The sequence below is a fragment of the Rutidosis leptorrhynchoides genome, chromosome 1 (genome assembly GCF_046630445.1).
Source record: "Rutidosis leptorrhynchoides isolate AG116_Rl617_1_P2 chromosome 1, CSIRO_AGI_Rlap_v1, whole genome shotgun sequence".
Taxonomy (NCBI): Eukaryota; Viridiplantae; Streptophyta; class Magnoliopsida; order Asterales; family Asteraceae; genus Rutidosis; species Rutidosis leptorrhynchoides.
The window spans coordinates 562,285,516-562,311,534 of NC_092333.1; positions in this window are offsets into that span (position 1 = coordinate 562,285,516).

The following is a 26,019-nucleotide window of genomic DNA, read 5'->3' on the forward strand; positions in this document are numbered from 1 at the left end:
GTTTATGATGTAAATTTTGAAAGTGCATAAGTGTTAAGGAGAAAATTTTTAGCGGACAGTTTTCAGACAAAATTTTCTGTATTGTGTTAATTGGTGTTTATGGACATAAACTAACTCGTGTATATGTATTTCTCAGGAGAAAAGGAGAAAGAGAAGGTTCAGTGATTAGATAGCTGAACACCTTCTCGTTTGCTGGTAATCGGTGAGTGGGACTAACTGGAGAATATAGTATATAGAAGCATGTTATATTATGATTGCCATGCTTGTTAGATATACTTATTGTTGTGGTTAGTTAGTACTTGTGATGACTGCATGTTAGTTGATGCTTGTCTGCTGGAGCCCAGTGCGTTCCTATTGTGTGGTAGCCTCGGTAGGAGAGATCAACCTGCGGGTTGGGTTCCTTATGTGGTAGCCTAGACAATCGAGGTGTATATATATGTGAATGACGCGTTCGTCGCGTGTGGATTATATATATACACACGGTGGTGGTGGAACTTCTGGTAAGCCCCAGTCCGATCAGCTGGTGGTTAATGGTTTGGCCGAGCCGCCATAGTCTCTGTAGACGGCACTTGGGTGATGTTTGTATGTTAGACTATGTGACATGATTAGTATAACACTTGTGTATGCTATGGCCCGTAGTTAGTCGTACTCACTTAGCTTCGTGCTAATTCCCCTCCATCTCCTCCCTGCAGGTTGATAGCTTTTGTAGATAGTGCTTTTCGGGAGAAGTCGGGCATGATGATGTTATGTTTGACAGGGTTAACTCTGATGTGGTCTTTTGGAATATGAACCGTGTACTTTTGATAACATAATGTATTTACGTCTTTTCATGTTAATATGTAATTTGTTTTAATGACACGTGACATCGGTTTGTACAATTGTTGATATCGTATTTAATTAATGCTTCCGCCACGTATTTATTATATAAAAAAAAATTTAGCGGTGTCACATGGCTCGTGGCTTTTGTCAAAGTTATGGGCTTGATTATGAGGAAACTTTTAGCCCCGTGGCTAAAATGGTAACGCTGAGAACAATAATCTCATTAGCGGCTTACAAAGGGTGGAAATTGTGGCAACTTGATGTGAAGAATGTTTTTCTATATGGAGAGCTTGATCGTGAGGTGTTCATGGAACAACCTATTGGGTTCATTTCAAATCAATTTCCAGAATATGTGTGCCGGTTGAAGAAAGCTCTTTATGGCTTGAAACAAGCTCCGAGAGCTTGGTACGGTAAGGTTGCACAATACCTTGTCTTTTGTGGTTTTAAGATTTCTGATGCGGATTCTAGTTTGTTTGTAAAGAAAGAACCAGGTTTTCATGTTTTGGTATTATTATATGTTGATGATGTAGTGACCCGAACTTTTCCATGTTTATATATATTAATTGAGATTGATATTTACATGATTAAATGTTTCCAACATGTTAAGCAATCAAACTTGTTAAGACTTGATTAATTGAAATATGTTTCATATAGACAATTGACCACCCAAGTTGACCGGTGATTCACGAACGTTAAAACTTGTAAAAACTATACGATGACATATATATGGTTATATATATAGTTAACATGATTTTATTATAAGTATGTATCTCATTAGGTATTTTAACAATGAGTTATATACATAAAAATGAGACTATTAATTTAAGAAACTCGAAAACGATATATATAACGATTATCGTTATAACAACGTCTTACCAGGTACATATGAATCATATTAAGATATTGATACACTTGGTTAATTATGTTAAATGATAATTAAATATATTATTAAGTGTATTAATAATGAAATACATATGTAAAAGTAAGACTACTAACTTAATGATTTCGAAACGAGACATATATGTAACGATTATCGTTGTAACGACATTTAACTGTATATATATCATACTAAGATATATTATATATCCTAATATCATGATAATATAACAATTTAACATCTCATTTGTTATAATAAACAATGGGTTAACAACATTTAACAAGATCGTTAACCTAAAGGTTTCAAAACAACACTTACATGTAACGACTAACGATGACTTAACGACTCAGTTAAAATGTATATACATGTAGTGTTTTAATATGTATTTATACACTTTTGAAAGACTTCAAGACACTTATCAAAATACTTCTACTTAACAAAAATGCTTACAATTACATCCTCGTTCAGTTTCATCAACAATTCTACTCGTATGCACCCGTATTCGTACTCGTACAATACACAGCTTTTAGATGTATGTACTATTGGTATATACACTCCAATGATCAACTCTTAACAGCCCATATGAGTCACCTAACACATGTGGGAACCATCATTTGGCAACTAGCATGAAATATCTCATAAAATTACAAAAATATGAGTAATCATTCATGACTTATTTACATGAAAACAAAATTACATATCCTTTATATCTAATCCATACACCAACGACCAAAAACACCTACAAACACTTTCATTCTTCAATTTTCTTCATCTAATTGATCTCTCTCAAGTTCTATCTTCAAGTTCTAAGTGTTCTTCATAAATTCTACAAGTTCTAGTTACATAAAATCAAGAATACTTTCAAGTTTGCTAGCTCACTTTCAATCTTGTAAGGTGATCATCCAACCTCAAGAAATCTTTGTTTCTTATAGTAGGTTATCATTCTAATACAAGGTAATAATTATATTCAAACTTTGGTTCAATTTCTATAACTATAACAATCTTATTTCAAGTGATGATCTTACTTGAACTTGTTTTCGTGTCATGATTCTGCTTCAAGAACTTCGAGCCATCCAAGGATCCGTTGAAGCTAGATTCATTTTTCTCTTTTCCAGTAGGTTTATCCAAGGAACTTAAGGCAGTAATGATGTTCATAACATCATTCGATTCATACATATAAAGCTATCTTATTCGAAGGTTTAAACTTGTAATCACTAGAACATAGTTTAGTTAATTCTAAACTTGTTCGCAAACAAAAGTTAATCCTTCTAACTTGACTTTTAAAATCAACTAAACACATGTTCTATATCTATATGACATGCTAACTTAATGATTTAAAACCTGGAAACACGAAAAACACCATAAAACCGGATTTACGCCGTCGTAGTAACACCGCGGGCTGTTTTGGGTTAGTTAATTAAAAACTATGATAAACTTTGATTTAAAAGTTGTTATTCTGAGAAAATGATTTTTATTATGAACATGAAACAATATCCAAAAATTATGGTTAAACTCAAAGTGGAAGTATGTTTTCTAAAATGGTCATCTAGACGTCGTTCTTTCGACTGAAATGACTACCTTTACAAAAACGACTTGTAACTTATTTTTCCGACTATAAATCTATACTTTTTCTGTTTAGATTCATAAAATAGAGTTCAATATGAAACCATAGCAATTTGATTCACTCAAAACGGATTTAAAATGAAGAAGTTATGGGTAAAACAAGATTGGATAATTTTTCTCATTTTAGCTACGTGAAAATTGGTAACAAATCTATTCCAACCATAACTTAATCAACTTATATTGTATATTATGTAATCTTGAGATACCATAGACACGTATACAATGTTTCGACCTATCATGTCGACACATCTATATATATTTCGGAACAACCATAGATACTCTATATGTGAATGTTGGAGTTAGCTATACAGGGTTGAGGTTGATTCCAAAATATATATAGTTTGAGTTGTGATCAATACTGAGATACGTATACACTGGGTCGTGGATTGATTCAAGATAATATTTATCGATTTATTTTTGTACATCTAACTGTGGACAACTAGTTGTAGGTTACTAACGAGGACAGCTGACTTAATAAACTTAAAACATCAAAATATATTAAAAGTGTTGTAAATATATTTTGAACATACTTTGATATATATGTATATATTGTTATAGGTTCGTGAATCAACCAGTGGCCAAGTCTTACTTCCCGACGAAGTAAAAATCTGTGAAAGTGAGTTATAGTCCCACTTTTAAAATCTAATATTTTTGGGATGAGAATACATGCAGGTTTTATAAATGATTTACAAAATAGACACAAGTACGTGAAACTACATTCTATGGTTGAATTATCGAAATCGAATATGCCCCTTTTTATTAAGTCTGGTAATCTAAGAATTAGGGAACAGACACCCTAATTGACGCGAATCCTAAAGATAGATCTATTGGGCCTAACAAACCCCATCCAAAGTACCGGATGCTTTAGTACTTCGAAATTTATATCATATCCGAAGGGTGTCCCGGAATGATGGGGATATTCTTATATATGCATCTTGTTAAAGTCGGTTACCAGGTGTTCACCATATGAATGATTTTTATCTCTATGTATGGGATGTGTATTGAAATATGAAATCTTGTGATCTATTATTATGATTTGATATATATAGGTTAAACCTATAACTCACCAACATTTTTGTTGACGTTTTAAGCATGTTTATTCTCAGGTGATTATTAAGAGCTTCCGCTATCGCATACTTAAATAAGGACGAGATTTGGAGTCCGTGCTTGTATGATATTATGTAAAAACTGCATTCAAGAAACTTATTTTGTTGTAACATATTTGTATTGTAAACCATTATGTAATGGTCGTGTGTAAACAGGATATTTTAGATTATCATTATTTGATAATCTACGTAAAGCTTTTTAAAACCTTTATCTATGAAATAAAGGTTATGGTTTGTTTTAAAAATGAATGCAGTCTTTGAAAAACGTCTCATATAGAGGTCAAAACCTCGCAACGAAATCAATTAATATGGAACGTTTTTAATCAATAAGAACGGGACATTTCAGTTGGTATCAGAGCGTTAGTCTTAGAGAACCAGAATTTTGCATTAGTGTGTCTTATCGAGTTTGTTAGGATGCCTTAGTGAGTCTGGACTTCGACCGTGTTTACTTGAAAAATGATTGCTTAACAAATTTTGTTGGAAACTATATAATTTTAACATGTGAATATTATGTGATATATTAATCTCTTAACGCGTTTGATATTATGTGATAGATGTCTACCTCTAGAACAAGTCCCATTGACTCACCTAATAATAATGAAGAGTCAAATGTAAATTGGAATGATTCGTGGACTGATTCACAAGTTCCCGAAGAGGAACCGGAAGAAGAGTCGGAACCGGAAGAAGAATCGGAACCGGAAGAAGAATCGGAACCGGATGAAGAAATAGAACCGGTGGGGGAAATAATAAAACGGTTAAGTAAAAGAAAATCCTCAACCAACCGACCAAGGTTAATTATGGTCAATGGTGTTTCCGCCAAGGAAGCAAAATATTGGGAGGATTACCAATTCTCCGATGAATCGGATTCCGACGAGAATTCCGATGATGTTATAGAAATTACCCCAACTGAATTTAAAAAGGCAAAAGAAAATAATAAGGAAAAGGGCATAAAAATAGAGAAATCTAATTCCAACCCCGATGAACTTTATATGTATCGTCAACCCCCGAAGTCCTTAAGTTGTAACAATGACCCGGGAACCTCTAAACCACCAGGTTTTTCTAAACCAATGTGGAAAACGACGGCTCGTATTAGGGGAACATCATATATCCCTAGAAACTTGGCAAAACGAACCAAAACCGAAGAAGAAGAAACAAGCGAGTCGGAATAAGATAGTTGTATTCGTGTGGTGTAATATATGTAATATAGTGTGCTTATGCTTTATGATATATGTAAAAATTGCTTGTATTAATAAGTATTTTTTTTATGAATCTAACTCTTGTCTATTTTACAGTATAAAAACATAAAATGGATAGACAACCCAATATTTTAAGAGACCTACCCGGAGACATGATTGATGAAATCTTGTCTAGAGTCGGTCAGAATTCTTCGTTTCAACTATTTAAGGCGAGATCAGTTTGTAAGACATTCGAAGAACGTTCCAAGAATGCCTTGGTTTATAAAAGGCTTTCGTTCAAAAGATGGGGGATATCACATTGGGAAATCCATAAGTTACAATGTGTTTACTTTGACGCATATATTGCGGGGAACCCAAATGCTATTTTACGCAAAGGGTTAAGAAATTATTTTGACTCAATATATCCGAATATTGGACTTCGTGATTTAGAAAAAGAGGCTAACATGCAACATAAATAAGCATGTTATGCTTACGGATTAGTAATGTTCGCTTCTCACCAAAGTGAGAACAAGAACATCGGGCTACAACTATTAAACAAAACGTTCCCACAAGTGACGGAGTCGGTAATTGGGGTAAGAAATGAGGTTTTTAGATTGTTACGGGACTGTTGGACATTACGTAACCCTCGTCCCTTTGACGACGTTACAACACGCTGTCTTATCAATGGCCATAACGGTTATGTTCCACAAGACCAAGGATGGGAAGTAATCCTAGTAAAACCAGAATGCATGACTTGTTTCTGGACGTATGAATTACGTGTCTTTATTGCCTTTGCTGAACGATTTGTGTACTAGCTAGAATTATCTTCACAACCATCTTGTATCAAATTTATTGTGTGCTATATTTCATGCTATATGTAAAATAAGCGGTATTGTAAGTTTGTAAAATATTGTGTAAAAGTTTGAACGCGAAATATTATTATAATCAGTTTTTCATATAGAATTGTAGTAGTTGAATTGTATATTAGCTACTAAGTATGAACTCAACGGGTAGGTACTACCCGAATTTAAACTTATAAAACGCTAATATGAAGAAAAAGCTTTTATAAATGAGTTCATATTATGCTATGAAATACTATTAACTACTCTTAATATTCTGTATGATTAACTTGTTCCATTTGACTATTTTGAAGGAAATGGCACCGACTACTCGACACACCATGAATATGAATGAAGAGGAATTCCGTACTTTTCTAGCTTCAAACATAGCCGCAGTACAGGCTGCGCTACATACCAACAATAACCTTGGATCTAGCAGTACAGGAAATCGTGTAGGATGCACCTACAAAGAATTCACTGCCTGCAAACCTTTGGAATTTGATGGAACCGAAGGACCGATCGGATTGAAACGGTGGACCGAGAAGGTCGAATCGGTGTTTGCCATAAGTAAGTGTACTGAAGAGGACAAAGTAAAGTACGCTACGCATACCTTCACAGGTTCTGCGTTAACATGGTGGAATACCTATCTAAAGCAAGTGGGACAAGACGATGCGTACGCACTACCATGGTCAGCATTCAAGCACTTGATGAACGAGAAGTACCGTCCCAGAACCGAGGTCAATAAGCTCAAGACAGAACTTAGAGGGTTACGAACCCAAGGATTTGATATTACCACGTACGAAAGACGATTCACAGAATTGTGCCTATTGTGTCCGGGAGCATTCGAAGATGAGGAAGAGAAGATCGACGCGTTTGTGAAAGGATTACCGGAAAGAATCCAAGAAGATATAAGTTCACACGAGCCCGCCTCCATACAACAGGCATGTAGAATGGCTCACAAACTAGTGAACCAGATTGAAGAAAGAATTAACGAACAGACTGCTGAAGAGGCCAATGTGAAGCAAGTCAAAAGAAAGTGGGAGGAAAATGGTGATAAGAATCACCAATACAACAACAACAGCAATTACAATAATAATCGCAACAATTATCCCAACAATCGCAACATCAATCGCAACTACAACAAACGGCCCAACAACAACAACAACAACAACAGCAACTACAACAATCATTCCAACAACAATAATAACCGCAACAACAACAACAATCAGAAGCAGCTATGCCAAAGGTGTGAAAAGTATCACTCGGGGTTCTGCACCAAATTTTGCAACAAGTGTAAAAGAAATGGTCATAGCGCGGTGAAGTGTGAGGTCTACGGACCAGGGGTTAATAGAACGAAAGTAACAAATGGTGTTGGAACGAGTAATGGCGGAGCAAGTAGTGTCGGAGCAAGTTATGCCAATGTAGTTTGTTATAAATGTGGAAAACCGGGCCACATTATTAGAAATTGCCCGAACCAGGAGAACACGAATGGACAAGGCTGCGGAAGAGTTTTCAATATTAATGCGGCAGAGGCACAGGAAGACCCGAAGCTTGTTACGGGTACGTTTCTTATTGACAATAAATCTGCTTACGTTTTATTTAATACGGGTGCGGATAGAAGCTATATGAGTAGAGATTTTTGTGCTAAATTAAGTTGTCCATTGACGCCTTTGGATAGTAAATTTTTACTCGAATTAGCAAATGGTAAATTAATTTCAGCAGATAATATATGTCGGAATCGAGAAATTAAACTGGTTAGCGAAACATTTAAGATTGATTTGATACTAGTAGAGTTAGGGAGTTTTGATGTGATAATCGGTATGGACTGGTTGAAAGAAGTGAAAGCAGAGATCGTTTGTTACAAAAATGCAATTCGCATTATACGAGAAAAAGGAAAACCCTTAATGGTGTACGGAGAAAAGGGCAACACGAAGCTACATCTTATTAGTAATTTGAAGACACAAAAACTAATAAGAAAAGGTTGCTATGCTGTTCTAGCACACGTCGAGAAAGTACAAACTGAAGAAAAGAGCATCAATGATGTTCCCATTGCAAAAGAATTTTCCGATGTATTTCTGAAAGAATTACCGGGATTACCCCCATATCGATCCGTTGAATTTCAAATAGATCTTGTACCAGGAGCTGCACCAATAGCTCGTGCTCCTTACAGACTCGCACCCAGCGAGATGAAAGAACTGCAAAGCCAATTACAAGAACTTTTAGAGCGTGGTTTCATTCGACCAAGCACATCACCGTGGGGAGCTCCTGTTTTGTTTGTCAAGAAGAAAGATGGTACATTCAGGTTATGTATCGACTACCGAGAGTTGAACAAACTTACCATCAAGAACCGCTACCCACTACCGAGAATCGACGAATTATTTGATCAACTACAAGGCTCGTCTGTTTATTCAAAGATTGACTTACGTTCCGGGTATCATCAAATGCGGGTGAAAGAAGATGATATTCCAAAGACTGCTTTCAGAACACGTTACGGTCATTACGAGTTTATGGTCATGCCGTTTGGTTTAACTAATGCACCAGCTGTGTTCATGGACCTTATGAACCGAGTGTGTGGACCATACCTTGACAAGTTTGTCATTGTTTTCATTGATGACATACTTATTTACTCAAAGAATGACCAAGAACACGGTGAACATTTGAGAAAGGTGTTAGAAGTATTGAGGAAGGAAGAATTGTACGCTAAATTTTCAAAGTGTGCATTTTGGTTGGAAAAAGTTCAATTCCTCGGTCACATAGTGAACAAAAAAGGTATTAAGGTGGATCCGGCAAAGATAGAAACTGTTGAAAAGTGGGAAACCCCGAAAACTCCGAAACACATACGCCAGTTTTTAGGACTAGCTGGTTACTACAGAAGGTTCATCCAAGACTTTTCCAGAATAGCAAAACCCTTGACTGCATTAACGCATAAAGGGAAGAAATTTGAATGGAATGATGAACAAGAGAAAGCGTTTTAGTTATTGAAGAAAAAGCTAACTACGGCACCTATATTGTCATTGCCTGAAGGGAATGATGATTTTGTGATTTATTGTGATGCATCAAAGCAAGGTCTCGGTTGTGTATTAATGCAACGAACGAAGGTGATTGCTTATGCGTCTAGACAATTGAAGATTCACGAACAAAATTATACGACGCATGATTTGGAATTAGGCGCGGTTGTTTTTGCATTAAAGACTTGGAGGCACTACTTATATGGGGTCAAAAGTATTATATATACCGACCACAAAAGTCTTCAACACATATTTAATCAGAAACAACTGAATATGAGGCAGCGTAGGTGGATTGAATTATTGAATGATTACGACTTTGAGATTCGTTACCACCCGGGGAAGGCAAATGTGGTAGCCGATGCCTTGAGCAGGAAGGACAGAGAACCCATTCGAGTAAAATCTATGAATATAATGATTCATAATAACCTTACTACTCAAATAAAGGAGGCGCAACAAGGAGTTTTAAAAGAGGGAAATTTAAAGGATGAAATACCCAAAGGATCGGAGAAGCATCTTAATATTCGGGAAGACGGAACCCGGTATAGGGCTGAAAGGATTTGGGTACCAAAATTTGGAGATATGAGAGAAATGGTACTTAGAGAAGCTCATAAAACCAGATACTCAATACATCCTAGAACGGGGAAGATGTACAAGGATCTCATAAAACATTTTTGGTGGCTGGGTATGAAAGCCGATGTTGCTAAATACGTAGGAGAATGTTTGACGTGTTCTAAGGTCAAAGCTGAGCATCAGAAACCATCAGGTCTACTTCAACAACCCGAAATCCCGGAATGGAAATGGGAAAACATTACCATGGATTTCATCACTAAATTGCCAAGGACTGCAAGTGGTTTTGATACTATTTGGGTAATAGTTGATCGTCTCACCAAATCAGCACACTTCCTGCCAATAAGAGAAGATGACAAGATGGAGAAGTTGTAGTGACCCGAACTTTTCCATGTTTATATATATTAATTGAGATTGATATTTACATGATTAAATGTTTCCAACATGTTAAGCAATCAAACTTGTTAAGACTTGATTAATTGAAATATGTTTCATATAGACAATTGACCACCCAAGTTGACCGGTGATTCACGAACGTTAAAACTTGTAAAAACTATATGATGACATATATATGGGTATATATATAGTTAACATGATACTATGATAAGTAAACATATCATTAAGTATATTAACAATGAACTACATATGTAAAAACAAGACTATTAACTTAATGATTTTTAAACGAGACATATATGTAACGATTATCGTTGTAAAGACATTTAATGTATATATATCATATTAAGAGATATTCATACATTATAATATCATGATAATATAATAATTTAAAATCTCATTTGATATTATAAACATTGGGTTAACAACATTTAACAAGATCGTTAACCTAAAGGTTTCAAAACAACACTTACATGTAACGACTAACGATGACTTAACAACTCAGTTAAAATGTATATACATGTAGTGTTTTAATATGTATTTATACACTTTTGAAAGACTTCAATACACTTATCAAAATACTTCTACTTAACAAAAATGCTTACAATTACATCCTCGTTCAGTTTCATCAACAATTCTACTCGTATGCACCCGTATTCGTACTCGTACAATACACAGCTTTTAGATGTATATACTATTGGTATATACACTCCAATGATCAGCTCTTAGCAGCCCATGTGAGTCACCTAACACATGTGGGAACCATCATTTGGCAACTAGCATGAAATATCTCATAAAATTACAAAAATATGAGTAATCATTCATGACTTATTTACATGAAAACAAAATTACATATCCTTTATATCTAATCCATACACCAACGACCAAAAACACCTACAAACACTTTCATTCTTCAATTTTCTTCATCTAATTGATCTCTCTCAAGTTCTATCTTCAAGTTCTAAGTGTTCTTCATAAATTCTACAAGTTCTAGTTACATAAAATCAAGAATACTTTCAAGTTTGCTAGCTCACTTTCAATCTTGTAAGGTGATCATCCAACCTCAAGAAATCTTTGTTTCTTACAGTAGGTTATCATTCTAATACAAGGTAATAATTATATTCAAATTTTGGTTCAATTTCTATAACTATAACAATCTTATTTCAAGTGATGATCTTACTTGAACTTGTTTTCGTGTCATGATTCTGCTTCAAGAACTTCGAGCCATCCAAGGATCCGTTGAAGCTACATTCATTTTTCTCTTTTCCAGTAGGTTTATCCAAGGAACTTAAGGTAGTAATGATGTTCATAACATCATTCGATTCATACATATAAAGCTATCTTATTCGAAGGTTTAAACTTGTAATCACTAGAACATAGTTTAGTTAATTCTAAACGTGTTCGCAAACAAAAGTTAATCCTTCTAACTTGACTTTTAAAATCAACTAAACACATGTTCTATATCTATATGATATGCTAACTTAATGATTTAAAACCTGGAAACACGAAAAACACCCTAAAACCGGATTTACGCCGTCGTAGTAACACCGCGGGCTGTTTTGGGTTAGTTAATTAAAAAAACTATGATAAACTTTGATTTAAAAGTTGTTATTCTGGGAAAATGATTTTTATTATGAACATGAAACTATATCCAAAAATTATGGTTAAACTCAAAGTGGAAGTATGTTTTCTAAAATGGTCATCTAGACGTCGTTCTTTCGACTGAAATGACTACCTTTACAAAAACGACTTGTAACTTATTTTTCTGACTATAAACCTATACTTTTTCTGTTTAGATTCATAAAGTAGAGTTCAATATGAAACCATAGCAATTTGATTCACTCAAAACGGATTTAAAATGAAGAAGTTATGGGTAAAACAAGATTGGATAATTTTTCTCATTTTAGCTACGTGAAAATTGGTAACAAATCTATTCCAACCATAACTTAATCAACTTGTATTGTATATTATGTAATCTTGAGATACCATAGACACGTATACAATGTTTCGACCTATCATGTCGACACATCTATATATATTTCAGAACAACCATAGACACTCTATATGTGAATGTTGGAGTTAGCTATACAGGGTTGAGGTTGATTCCAAAATATATATAGTTTGAGTTGTGATCAATACTGAGATACGTATACACTGGGTCGTGGATTGATTCAAGATAATATTTATCGATTTATTTTTGTACATCTAACTGTGGACAACTAGTTGTAGGTTACTAACGAGGACAGCTGACTTAATAAACTTAAAACATCAAAATATATTAAAAGTGTTGTAAATATATTTTGAACATACTTTGATATATATGTATATGTATATATTGTTATAGGTTCGTGAATCAACCAGTGGCCAAGTCTTACTTCCCGACGAAGTAAAAAATCTGTGAAAGTGAGTTATAGTCCCACTTTTAAAATCTAATATTTTTGGGATGAGAATACATGCAGGTTTTATAAATAATTTACAAAATAGACACAAGTACGTGAAACTACATTCTATGGTTGAATTATCGAAATCGAATATGCCCCTTTTTATTAAGTCTGGTAATCTAAGAATTAGGGAACAGACACCCTAATTGACGCGAATCCTAAAGATAGATCTATCGGGCCCAACAAGCCCCATCCAAAGTACCGGATGCTTTAGTACTTCGAAATTTATATCATGTCCGAAGGAGGATCCCGGAATGATGGGGATATTCATATATGCATATTGTTAATGTCGATTACCAGGTGTTCACCATATGAATCATTTTTTATCTCTATGTATGGGATGTGTATTGAAATATGAAATCTTGTGGTCTATTATTATGATTTGATATATATAGGTTAAACGTATAACTCACCAACATTTTTGTTGACGTTTTAAGCATGTTTATTCTCAGGTGATTATTAAGAGCTTCCGCTGTCGCATACTTAAATAAGGACGAGATTTGGAGTCCATGCTTGTATGATATTGTGTAAAAACTGCATTCAAGAAACTTATTTTGTTGTAACATATTTGTATTGTAAACCATTATGTAATGGTCGTGTGTAAACAGGATATTTTAGATTATCATTATTTGATAATCTACGTAAAGCTTTTTAAACCTTTATTGATGAAATAAAGGTTATGATTTGTTTTAAAATGAATGCAGTCTTTGAAAAACGTCTCATATAGAGGTCAAAACCTCGCAACGAAATCAATTAATATGGAACGTTTTTAATCAATAAGAACGGGATATTTCAGTTGGTATCAGAGCGTTGGTCTTAGAGAACCAGAATTTTGCATTAGTGTATTTTATCGAGTTGGTTAGGATGCATTAGTGAGTCTGAACTTCGACCATGTTTACTTGAAAAATGATTGCTTAACAAATTTTGTTGGAAACTATATATTTTTAACATGTGAATATTATGTGATATATTAATCTCTTAACGCGTTTGATATTATGTGATAGATGTCTACCTCTAGAACAAGTCCCATTGACTCACCTATAATAATGAAGAGTCAAATGTAAATTGAAATGATTCGTGGACTGATTCACAAGTTCCCGAAGAGGAACCGGAAGAAGAGTCAGAACCGGAAGAAGAATCGGAACCGGAAGAAGAATCGGAACCGGAAGAAGAAATAGAACCGGTGGGGGAAATAATAAAACAGTTAAGTAAAAGAGAATCCTCAACCAACCGACCAAGGTTAATTATGGTCAAGGGTGTTTCCGCCAAGGAAGCAAAATATTGGGAGGATTACCAATTCTCCGATGAATCGGATTCCGACGAGAATTCCGATGATGTTATAGAAATTACCCCAACTGAATTTAAAAAGGCAAAAGAAAATAATAAGGGAAAGGGCATAAAAATAGAGAAATTTAATTCCAACCCCGATGAACTTTATATGTATCGTCGACCCCCGAAGTCCTTAAGTTGTAACAATGACCCGGGAACCTCTAAACCACCAGGTTTTTCTAAACCAATGTGGACAACGACGGCTCGTATTAGGGGAACATCATATATCCCTAGAAACTTGGCAAAACGAACCAAAACCGAAGAAGAAGAAACGAGCGAGTCAGAATAAGATAGTTGTATTCGTGTGGTGTAATATATGTAATATAGTGTGCTTATGCTTTATGATATATGTAAAAATTGCTTGTATTAATAAGTATTTTTTTATGAATCTAACTCTTGTCTATTTTACAGTTTAAAAACACAAAATGGATAGACAACCCAATATTTTAAGAGACCTACCCGGAGACATAATTGATGAAATCTTGTCTAGAGTCGGTCAGAATTCCTCGGCACAACTATTTAAGGCAAGATCCGTTTGTAAGACATTCAAAGAACGTTCCAAGAATGTCTTGGTTTATAAGAGACTTTCGTTTGAAAGATGGGGGATATCACATTGGGAAACCCATAAGTTACGATGTGTTTACTTTGACGCATATATTGCAGGGAACCCAAATGCTATTTTACGCAACGGGTTAAGAAATTATTTTGACTCAATATATCCGAATATTGGACTTCGTGATTTAGAAAAAGCGGCTAACATGCAACATAAAGAAGCATGTTATACTTACGGATTAGTAATGTTCGCTTCTCACCAAAGTGAGAACAAGAACATCGGGCTACAACTATTAAACAAAACGTTCCCACAAGTGACGGAGTCGGTAATTGGGGTAAGAAATGAGGTTTTTAGATTGTTACGGGACTGTTGGACATTACGTAACCCTCGTCCCTTCGACGACGTTACAACACGCTGTCTTATCAACGGCCATAACGGTTATGTTCCACAAGACCAAGGATGGGAAGTAATCCTAGTAAAACCAGAATGCATGACTTGTTTCTGGACGTATGAATTACGTGTCTTTATTGCCTTTGCTGAACGACTTGTGTACTAGCTAGAATTACCTTCACAACCATCTTGTATCAAATTTATTGTGTGCTATATTTCATGCTATATGTAAAATAAGCGGTATTGTAAGTTTGTAAAATATTGTGTAAAAGTTTGAACGCGAAATATTATTATAATCAGTTTTTCATATAGAATTGTAGTAGTTGAATTGTATATTAGCTACTAAGTATGAACTTAACGGGTAGGTACTACCCAAATTTAAACTTATAAAACGCTAATATGAAGAAAAAGCTTTTATAAATGAGTTCATATTATGCTACGAAATACTATTAACTACTCTTAATATTCTGTATGATTAACTTGTTCCATTTGACTATTTTGAAGGAAATGGCACCGACTACTCGACACACCGTGAATATGAATGAAGAGGAATTCCGTACTTTTCTAGCTTCAAACATAGCCGCAGTACAGGCTGCGCTACATACCAACAATAACCTTGGATCTAGCAGTACAGGAAATCGTGTAGGATGCACCTACAAAGAATTCACTGCCTGCAAACCTTTGGAATTTGATGGAACCGAAGGACCGATCGGATTGAAACGGTGGACCGAGAAGGTCGAATCGGTGTTTGCCATAAGTAAGTGTACTGAAGAGGACAAAGTGAAGTACGCTACGCATACCTTCACAGGTTCTGCGTTAACATGGTGGAATACCTATCTAGAGCAAGTGGGACAAGACGATGCGTACGCACTACCGTGGTCAGCATTCAAGCACTTGATGAACGAGAAGTACCGTCCCAGAACCGAGGTCAATAAGCTCAAGACAGAACTTAGAGGGTTACAAACCCAAGGATTTGATATTACCACGTACGAAAGACGATTCACAGAATTATTCCTATTGTGTCCGGGAGCATTCGAAGATGAGGAAGAGAAGATCGACGCGTTTGTGAAAGGATTACCGGAAAGAATCCAAGAGGATATAAGTTCACACGAGCCCGCCTCCATACAACATGCATGTAGAATGGCTCACAAACTAGTGAACCAGATTGAAGAAAGAATTAAAGAACAGACTGCTGAAGAGGCCAATGTGAAGCAAGTCAAAAGAAAGTGGGAGGAAAACGGTGATAAGAATCACCAATACAACAACAACAGCAATTACAACAATAATCGCAACAATTATCCCAACAATCGCAACATCAATCGCAACTACAACAAACGGCCCAACAACAACAACAACAACAACAACAATAACAACAACAACAACAGCAACTACAACAATCATCCCAACAACAATAATAACCACAACAACAACAACAATCAGAAGCAGCTATGCCAAAGGTGTGAAAAGTATCACTCGGGGTTCTGCACCAAATTTTGCAACAAGTGTAAAAGAAATGGTCATAGCGCGGCGAAGTGTGAGGTCTACGGACCAGGGGTTAATAGAACGAAAGGAACAAATGGTGTCGGAACGAGTAATGGCGGAGCAAGTAGTGTCGGAGCAAGTTATGCCAATGTAGTTTGTTATAAATGTGGAAAACCGGGCCACATTATTAGAAATTGCCCGAACCAGGAGAACACGAATGGACAAGGCCGCTGAAGAGTTTTCAATATTAATGCGGCAGAGGCACAGGAAGACCCGGAGCTTGTTACGGGTACGTTTCTTATTGACAATAAATCTGCTTACGTTTTATTTGATTCGGGTGCGGATAGAAGCTATATGAGTAGAGATTTTTGTGCTAAATTAAGTTGTCCATTGACGCCTTTGGATAGTAAATTTTTACTCGAATTAGCAAATGGTAAATTAATTTCAGCAGATAATATATGTCGAAATCGAGAAATTAAACTGGTTAGCGAAACATTTAAGATTGATTTGATACCAGTAGAGTTAGGGAGTTTTGATGTGATAATCGGTATGGACTGGTTGAAAGAAGTGAAAGCAGAGATCGTTTATTACAAAAATGCAATTCGCATTATACGAGAAAAAGGAAAACCCTTAATGGTGTACGGAGAAAAGGGCAACACGAAGCTACATCTTATTAGTAATTTGAAGGCACAAAAACTAATAAGAAAAGATTGCTATGCTGTTCTAGCACACGTCGAGAAAGTACAAACTGAAGAAAAGAGCATCAATGATGTTCCCATTGCAAAAGAATTTCCCGATGTATTTCCGAAAGAATTACCGGGATTACCCCCACATCGATCCGTTGAATTTCAAATAGATCTTGTACCAGGAGCTGCACCAATAGCTCGTGCTCCTTACAGACTCGCACCCAGTGAGATGAAAGAACTGCAAAGCCAATTACAAGAACTTTTAGAGCGTAGTTTCATTCGACCAAGCACATCACCGTGGGGAGCTCCTGTTTTGTTTGTTAAGAAGAAAGATGGTACATTCAGGTTGTGTATCGACTACCGAGAGTTGAACAAACTTACCATCAAGAACCGCTACCCACTACCGAGAATCGACGACTTATTTGATCAACTACAAGGCTCGTCTGTTTATTCAAAGATTGACTTACGTTCCGGGTATCATCAAATGCGGGTGAAAGAAGATGATATTCCAAAGACTGCTTTCAGAACACGTTACGGTCATTACGAGTTTATGGTCATGCCGTTTGGTTTAACTAATGCACCAGCTGTGTTCATGGACCTTATGAACCGAGTGTGTGGACCATACCTTGACAAGTTTGTCATTGTTTTCATTGATGACATACTTATTTACTCAAAGAATGACCAAGAACACGGTGAACATTTGAGAAAGGTGTTAGAAGTATTGAGGAAGGAAGAATTGTACGCTAAGTTTTCAAAGTGTGCATTTTGGTTGGAAGAAGTTCAATTCCTCGGTCACATAGTGAACAAAGAAGGTATTAAGGTGGATCCAGCAAAGATAGAAACTGTTGAAAAGTGGGAAACCCCGAAAACTCCGAAACACATACGCCAGTTTTTAGGACTAGCTGGTTACTACAGAAGGTTCATCCAAGACTTTTCCAGAATAGCAAAACCCTTGACTGCATTAACGCATAAAGGGAAGAAATTTGAATGGAAGGATGAACAAGAGAAAGCGTTTCAGTTATTGAAGAAAAAGCTAACTACGGCACCTATATTGTCATTGCCTGAAGGGAATGATGATTTTGTGATTTATTGTGACGCATCAAAGCAAGGTCTCGGTTGTGTATTAATGCAACGAACGAAGGTGATTGCTTATGCGTCTAGACAATTGAAGATTCACGAGCAAAATTATACGACGCATGATTTGGAATTAGGCGCGGTTGTTTTTGCATTAAAGACTTGGAGGCACTACTTATATGGGGTCAAAAGTATTATATATACCGACCACAAAAGTCTTCAACACATATTTAATCAGAAACAACTGAATATGAGGCAGCGTAGGTGGATTGAATTGTTGAATGATTACGACTTTGAGATTCGTTACCACCCGGGGAAGGCAAATGTGGTAGCCGATGCCTTGAGCAGGAAGGACAGAGAACCCATTCGAGTAAAATCTATGAATATAATGATTCATAATAACCTTACTACTCAAATAAAGGAGGCGCAACAAGGAGTTTTAAAAGAGGGAAATTTAAAGGATGAAATACCCAAAGGATCGGAGAAGCATCTTAATATTCGGGAAGACGGAACCCGGTATAGGGCTGAAAGGATTTGGGTACCAAAATTTGGAGATATGAGAGAAATGGTACTTAGAGAAGCTCATAAAACCAGATACTCAATACATCCTGGAACGGGGAAGATGTACAAGGATCTCAAGAAACATTTTTGGTGGCCGGGTATGAAAGCCGATATTGCTAAATACGTAGGAGAATGTTCGACGTGTTCTAAGGTCAAAGCTGAGCATCAGAAACCATCAGGTCTACTTCAACAACCCGAAATCCCGGAATGGAAATGGGAAAACATTACCATGGATTTCATCACTAAATTGCCAAGGACTACAAGTGGTTTTGATACTATTTGGGTAATAGTTGATCGTCTCACCAAATCAGCACACTTCCTGCCAATAAGAGAAGTTGACAAGATGGAGAAGTTAGCACGACTGTATTTGAAGGAAGTCGTCTCCAGACATGGAATACCAATCTCTATTATCTCTGATAGGGATGGCAGATTTATTTCAAGATTCTGGCAGACATTACAGCAAGCATTAGGAACTCGTCTAGATATGAGTACTGCCTATCATCCACAAACTGATGGGCAGAGCGAAAGGATGATACAAACGCTTGAAGATATGCTACGAGCTTGTGTTATTGATTTCGGAAATAGTTGGGATCGACATCTACCGTTAGCAGAATTTTCCTACAACAACAGCTACCATTCAAGCATTGAGATGGCGCCGTTTGAAGCACTTTATGGTAGAAAGTGCAGGTCTCCGATTTATTGGAGTGAAGTGGGGGATAGACAGATTACGGGTCCAGAGATTATACAAGAAACTACCGAGAAGATCATCCAAATTCAACAACGGTTGAAAACCGCCCAAAGTCGACAAAAGAGCTACGCTGACATTAAAAGAAAAGATATAGAATTTGAAATTGGAGAGATGGTCATGCTTAAAGTTGCACCTTGGAAAGGCGTTGTTCGATTTGGTAAACGAGGGAAATTAAATCCAAGGTATATTGGACCATTCAAGATTATTGATCGTGTCGGACCAGTAGCTTACCGACTTGAGTTACCTCAACAACTCGCGGCTGTACATAACACTTTCCACGTCTCGAATTTGAAGAAATGTTTTGCTAAAGAAGATCTCACTATTCCGTTAGATGAAATCCAAATCAACGAAAAACTCCAATTCATCGAAGAACCCGTCGAAATAATGGATCGTGAGGTTAAAAGACTTAAGCAAAACACGATACCAATTGTTAAGGTTCGATGGAATGCTCGTAGAGGACCCGAGTTCACCTGGGAGCGTAAAGATCAGATGAAGAAGAAATACCCGCATCTATTTCCAGAAGATTCGTCAACACCTTCAACAGCTTAAAATTTCGGGACGAAATTTATTTAACGGGTAGGTACTGTAGTGACCCGAACTTTTCCATATTTATATATATTAATTGAGATTGATATTTACATGATTAAATGTTTCCAACATGTTAAGCAATCAAACTTGTTAAGACTTGATTAATTGAAATATGTTTCATATAGACAATTGACCACCCAAGTTGACCGGTGATTCACGAACGTTAAAACTTGTAAAAACTATATGATGACATATATATGGGTATATATATAGTTAACATGATACTATGATAAGTAAACATATCATTAAGTATATTAACAATGAACTACATATGTAAAAACAAGACTATTAACTTAATGATTTTTAAACGAGACATATATGTAACGATTATCGTTGTAAAGACATTTAATGTATATATATCATATTAAGAGATATTCATACATTATAATATCATGATAATATAATAATTTAAAATCTCATTTGATATTATAAACATTGGGTTAACAACATTTAACAAGATCGTTAACCTAAAGGTTTCAAAACAACACTTACATGTAACGACTAACGATGACTTAACGACTCAGTTAAAATGTATATACATGTAGTGTTTTAATATGTATTTATACACTTTTGAAAGACTTCAATACACTTATCAAAATACTTCTACTTAACAAAAATGCTTACAATTACATCCTCGTTCAGTTTCATCAACAATTCTACTCGTATGCACCCGTATTCGTACTCGTACAATACACAGCTTTTAGATGTATATACTATTGGTATATACACTCCAATGATCAGATCTTAGCAGCCCATGTGAGTCACCTAACACATGTGGGAACCATCATTTGGCAACTAGCATGAAATATCTCATAAAATTACAAAAATATGAGTAATCATTCATGACTTATTTACATGAAAACAAAATTACATATCCTTTATATCTAATCCATACACCAACGACCAAAAACACCTACAAACACTTTCATTCTTCAATTTTTTTCATCTAATTGATCTCTCTCAAGTTCTATCTTCAAGTTCTAAGTGTTCTTCATAAATTCCAAAAGTTCTAGTTTCATAAAATCAAGAATACTTTCAAGTTTGCTAGCTCACTTCCAATCTTGTAAGGTGATCATCCAACCTCAAGAAATCTTTTATTTCTTACAGTAGGTTATCATTCTAATACAAGGTAATAATCATATTCAAACTTTGGTTCAATTTCTATAACTATAACAATCTTATTTCAAGTGATGATCTTACTTGAACTTGTTTTCGTGTCATGATTCTGCTTCAAGAACTTCGAGCCATCAAGGATCCATTGAAGCTAGATCCATTTTTCTCTTTTCCAGTAGGTTTATCCAAGGAACTTAAGGTAGTAATGATGTTCATAATATCATTCGATTCATACATATAAAGCTATCTTATTCGAAGGTTTAAACTTGTAATCACTAGAACATAGTTTAGTTAATTCTAAACGTGTTCGCAAACAAAAGTTAATCCTTCTAACTTGACTTTTAAAATCAACTAAACACATGTTCTATATCTATATGATATGCTAACTTAATGATTTAAAACCTGGAAACACGAAAAATACCGTAAAACCGGATTTACGCCGTCGTAGTAACACCGCGGGCTGTTTTGGGTTAGTTAATTAAAAAAACTATGATAAACTTTGATTTAAAAGTTGTTATTCTGGGAAAATGATTTTTATTATGAACATGAAACTATATCCAAAAATTATGGTTAAACTCAAAGTGGAAGTATGTTTTCTAAAATGGTCATCTAGACGTCGTTCTTTCGACTGAAATGACTACCTTTACAAAAACGACTTGTAACTTATTTTTCTGACTATAAACCTATACTTTTTCTGTTTAGATTCATAAAGTAGAGTTCAATATGAAACCATAGCAATTTGATTCACTCAAAACGGATTTAAAATGAAGAAGTTATGGGTAAAACAAGATTGGATAATTTTTCTCATTTTAGCTACGTGAAAATTGGTAACAAATCTATTCCAACCATAACTTAATCAACTTGTATTGTATATTATGTAATCTTGAGATATCATAGACACGTATACAATGTTTCGACCTATCATGTCGACACATCTATATATATTTCGGAACAACCATAGACACTCTATATGTGAATGTTGGAGTTAGCTATACAGGGTTGAGGTTGATTCCAAAATATATATAGTTTGAGTTGTGATCAATACTGAGATACGTATACACTGGGTCGTGGATTGATTCAAGATAATATTTATCGATTTATTTTTGTACATCTAACTGTGGACAACTAGTTGTAGGTTACTAACGAGGACAGCTGACTTAATAAACTTAAAACATCAAAATATATTAAAAGTGTTGTAAATATATTTTGAACATACTTTGATATATATGTATATGTATATATTGTTATAGGTTCGTGAATCAACCAGTGGCCAAGTCTTACTTCCCGACGAAGTAAAAAATCTGTGAAAGTGAGTTATAGTCCCATTTTTAAAATCTAATATTTTTGGGATGAGAATACATGCAGGTTTTATAAATGATTTACAAAATAGACACAAGTACGTGAAACTACATTCTATGGTTGAATTATCGAAATCGAATATGCCCCTTTTTATTAAGTCTGGTAATCTAAGAATTAGGGAACAGACACCCTAATTGACGCGAATCCTAAAGATAGATCTATCGGGCCCAACAAGCCCCATCCAAAGTACCGGATGCTTTAGTACTTCGAAATTTATATCATGTCCGAAGGAGGATCCCGGAATGATGGGGATATTCATATATGCATATTGTTAATGTCGATTACCAGGTGTTCACCATATGAATTATTTTTTATCTCTATGTATGGGATGTGTATTGAAATATGAAATCTTGTGGTCTATTATTATGATTTGATATATATAGGTTAAACGTATAACTCACCAACATTTTTGTTGACGTTTTAAGCATGTTTATTCTCAGGTGATTATTAAGAGCTTCCGCTGTCGCATACTTAAAGAAGGACGAGATTTGGAGTCCATGCTTGTATGATATTGTGTAAAAACTGCATTCAAGAAACTTATTTTGTTGTAACATATTTGTATTGTAAACCATTATGTAATGGTCGTGTGTAAACAGGATATTTTAGATTATCATTATTTGATAATCTACGTAAAGCTTTTTAAACCTTTATTGATGAAATAAAGGTTATGATTTGTTTTAAAATGAATGCAGTCTTTGAAAAACGTCTCATATAGAGGTCAAAACCTCGCAACGAAATCAATTAATATGGAACGTTTTTAATCAATAAGAACGGGACATTTCAGAAGTTAGCACGACTGTATTTGAAGGAAGTCGTCTCCAGACATGGAATACCAATCTCTATTATATCTGATAGGGATGGCAGATTTATTTCAAGATTCTGGCAGACATTACAGCAAGCATTAGGAACTCGTCTAAACATGAGTACTGCCTATCATCCACAAACTGATGGGCAGAGCGAAAGGACGATACAAACGCTTGAAGACATGCTACGAGCATGTGTTATTGATTTCGGAAACAGTTGGGATCGACATCTACCGTTAGCAGAATTTTCCTACAACAACAGCTACCATTCAAGCATTGAGATGGCGCCGTTTGAAGCACTTTATGGTAGAAAGTGCAGGTCTCCGATTTGTTGGAGTAAAGTGGGGGATAGACAGATTACGGGTCCGGAGATTATACAAGAAACTACCGAGAAGATCATCCAAATTCAACAACGGTTGAAAACCGCCCAAAGTCGACAAAAGAGCTACGCTGACATTAAAAGAAAAGATATAGAATTTGAAATTGGAGAGATGGTCATGCTTAAAGTTGCACCTTGGAAAGGCGTTGTTCGATTTGGTAAACGAGGGAAATTAAATCCAAGGTATATTGGACCGTTCAAGATTATTGATCGTGTCGGACCAGTAGCTTACCGACTTGAGTTACCTCAACAACTCGCGGCTGTACATAACACTTTCCACGTCTCGAATTTGAAGAAATGTTTTGCTAAAGAAGATCTCACTATTCCGTTAGATGAAATCCAAATCAACGAAAAACTTCAATTCATCGAAGAACCCGTCGAAATAATGGATCGTGAGGTTAAAAGACTTAAGCAAAATAAGATACCAATTGTTAAGGTTCGATGGAATGCTCGTAGAGGACCCGAGTTCACCTGGGAGCGTGAAGATCAGATGAAGAAAAAATACCCGCATCTATTTCCAGAAGATTCGTCAACACCTTCAACAGCTTAAAATTTCGGGACGAAATTTATTTAACGGGTAGGTACTGTAGTGACCCGAACTTTTCCATGTTTATATATATTAATTGAGATTGATATTTACATGATTAAATGTTTCCAACATGTTAAGCAATCAAACTTGTTAAGACTTGATTAATTGAAATATGTTTCATATAGACAATTGACCACCCAAGTTGACCGGTGATTCACGAACGTTAAAACTTGTAAAAACTATACGATGACATATATATGGTTATATATATAGTTAACATGATTTTATTATAAGTATGTATCTCATTAGGTATTTTAACAATGAGTTATTTATATACATAAAAATGAGACTATTAATTTAAGAAACTCGAAAACGATATATATAACGATTATCGTTATAACAACGTCTTACTAGGTACATATGAATCATATTAAGATATTGATACACTTGGTTAATTATGTTAAATGATAATTAAATATATTATTAAGTGTATTAATAATGAAATACATATGTAAAAGTAAGACTACTAACTTAATGATTTCGAAACGAGACATATATGTAACGATTATCGTTGTAACGATATTTAACTGTATATATATCATACTAAGATATATTATATATCCTAATATCATGATAATATAACAATTTAACATCTCATTTGTTATAATAAACAATGGGTTAACAACATTTAACAAGATCGTTAACCTAAAGGTTTCAAAACAACACTTACATGTAACGACTAACGATGACTTAACGACTCAGTTAAAATGTATATACATGTAGTGTTTTAATATGTATTTATACACTTTTGAAAGACTTCAAGACACTTATCAAAATACTTCTACTTAACAAAAATGCTTACAATTACATCCTCGTTCAGTTTCATCAACAATTCTACTCGTATGCACCCGTATTCGTACTCGTACAATACACAGCTTTTAGATGTATGTACTATTAGTATATACACTAAAATGATCAGCTCTTAGAAGCCCATGTGAGTCACCTAACATATGTGGGAACCATCATTTGGCAACTAGCATGAAATATCTCATAAAATTACAAAAATATGAGTAATCATTCATGACTTATTTACATGAAAACAAAATTACATATCCTTTATATCTAATCCATACACCAACGACCAAAAACACCTACAAACACTTTCATTCTTCAATTTTCTTCATCTAATTGATCTCTCTCAAGTTCTATCTTCAAGTTCTAAGTGTTCTTCATAAATTCTACAAGTTCTAGTTACATAAAATCAAGAATACTTTCAAGTTTGCTAGCTCACTTTCAATCTTGTAAGGTGATCATCCAACCTCAAGAAATCTTTGTTTCTTACAGTAGGTTATCATTCTAATACAAGGTAATAATTATATTCAAACTTTGGTTCAATTTCTATAACTATAACAATCTTATTTCAAGTGATGATCTTACTTGAACTTGTTTTCGTGTCATGATTCTGCTTCAAGAACTTCGAGCCATCCAAGGATCCGTTGAAGCTAGATTCATTTTTCTCTTTTCCAGTAGGTTTATCCAAGGAACTTAAGGTAGTAATGATGTTCATAACATCATTC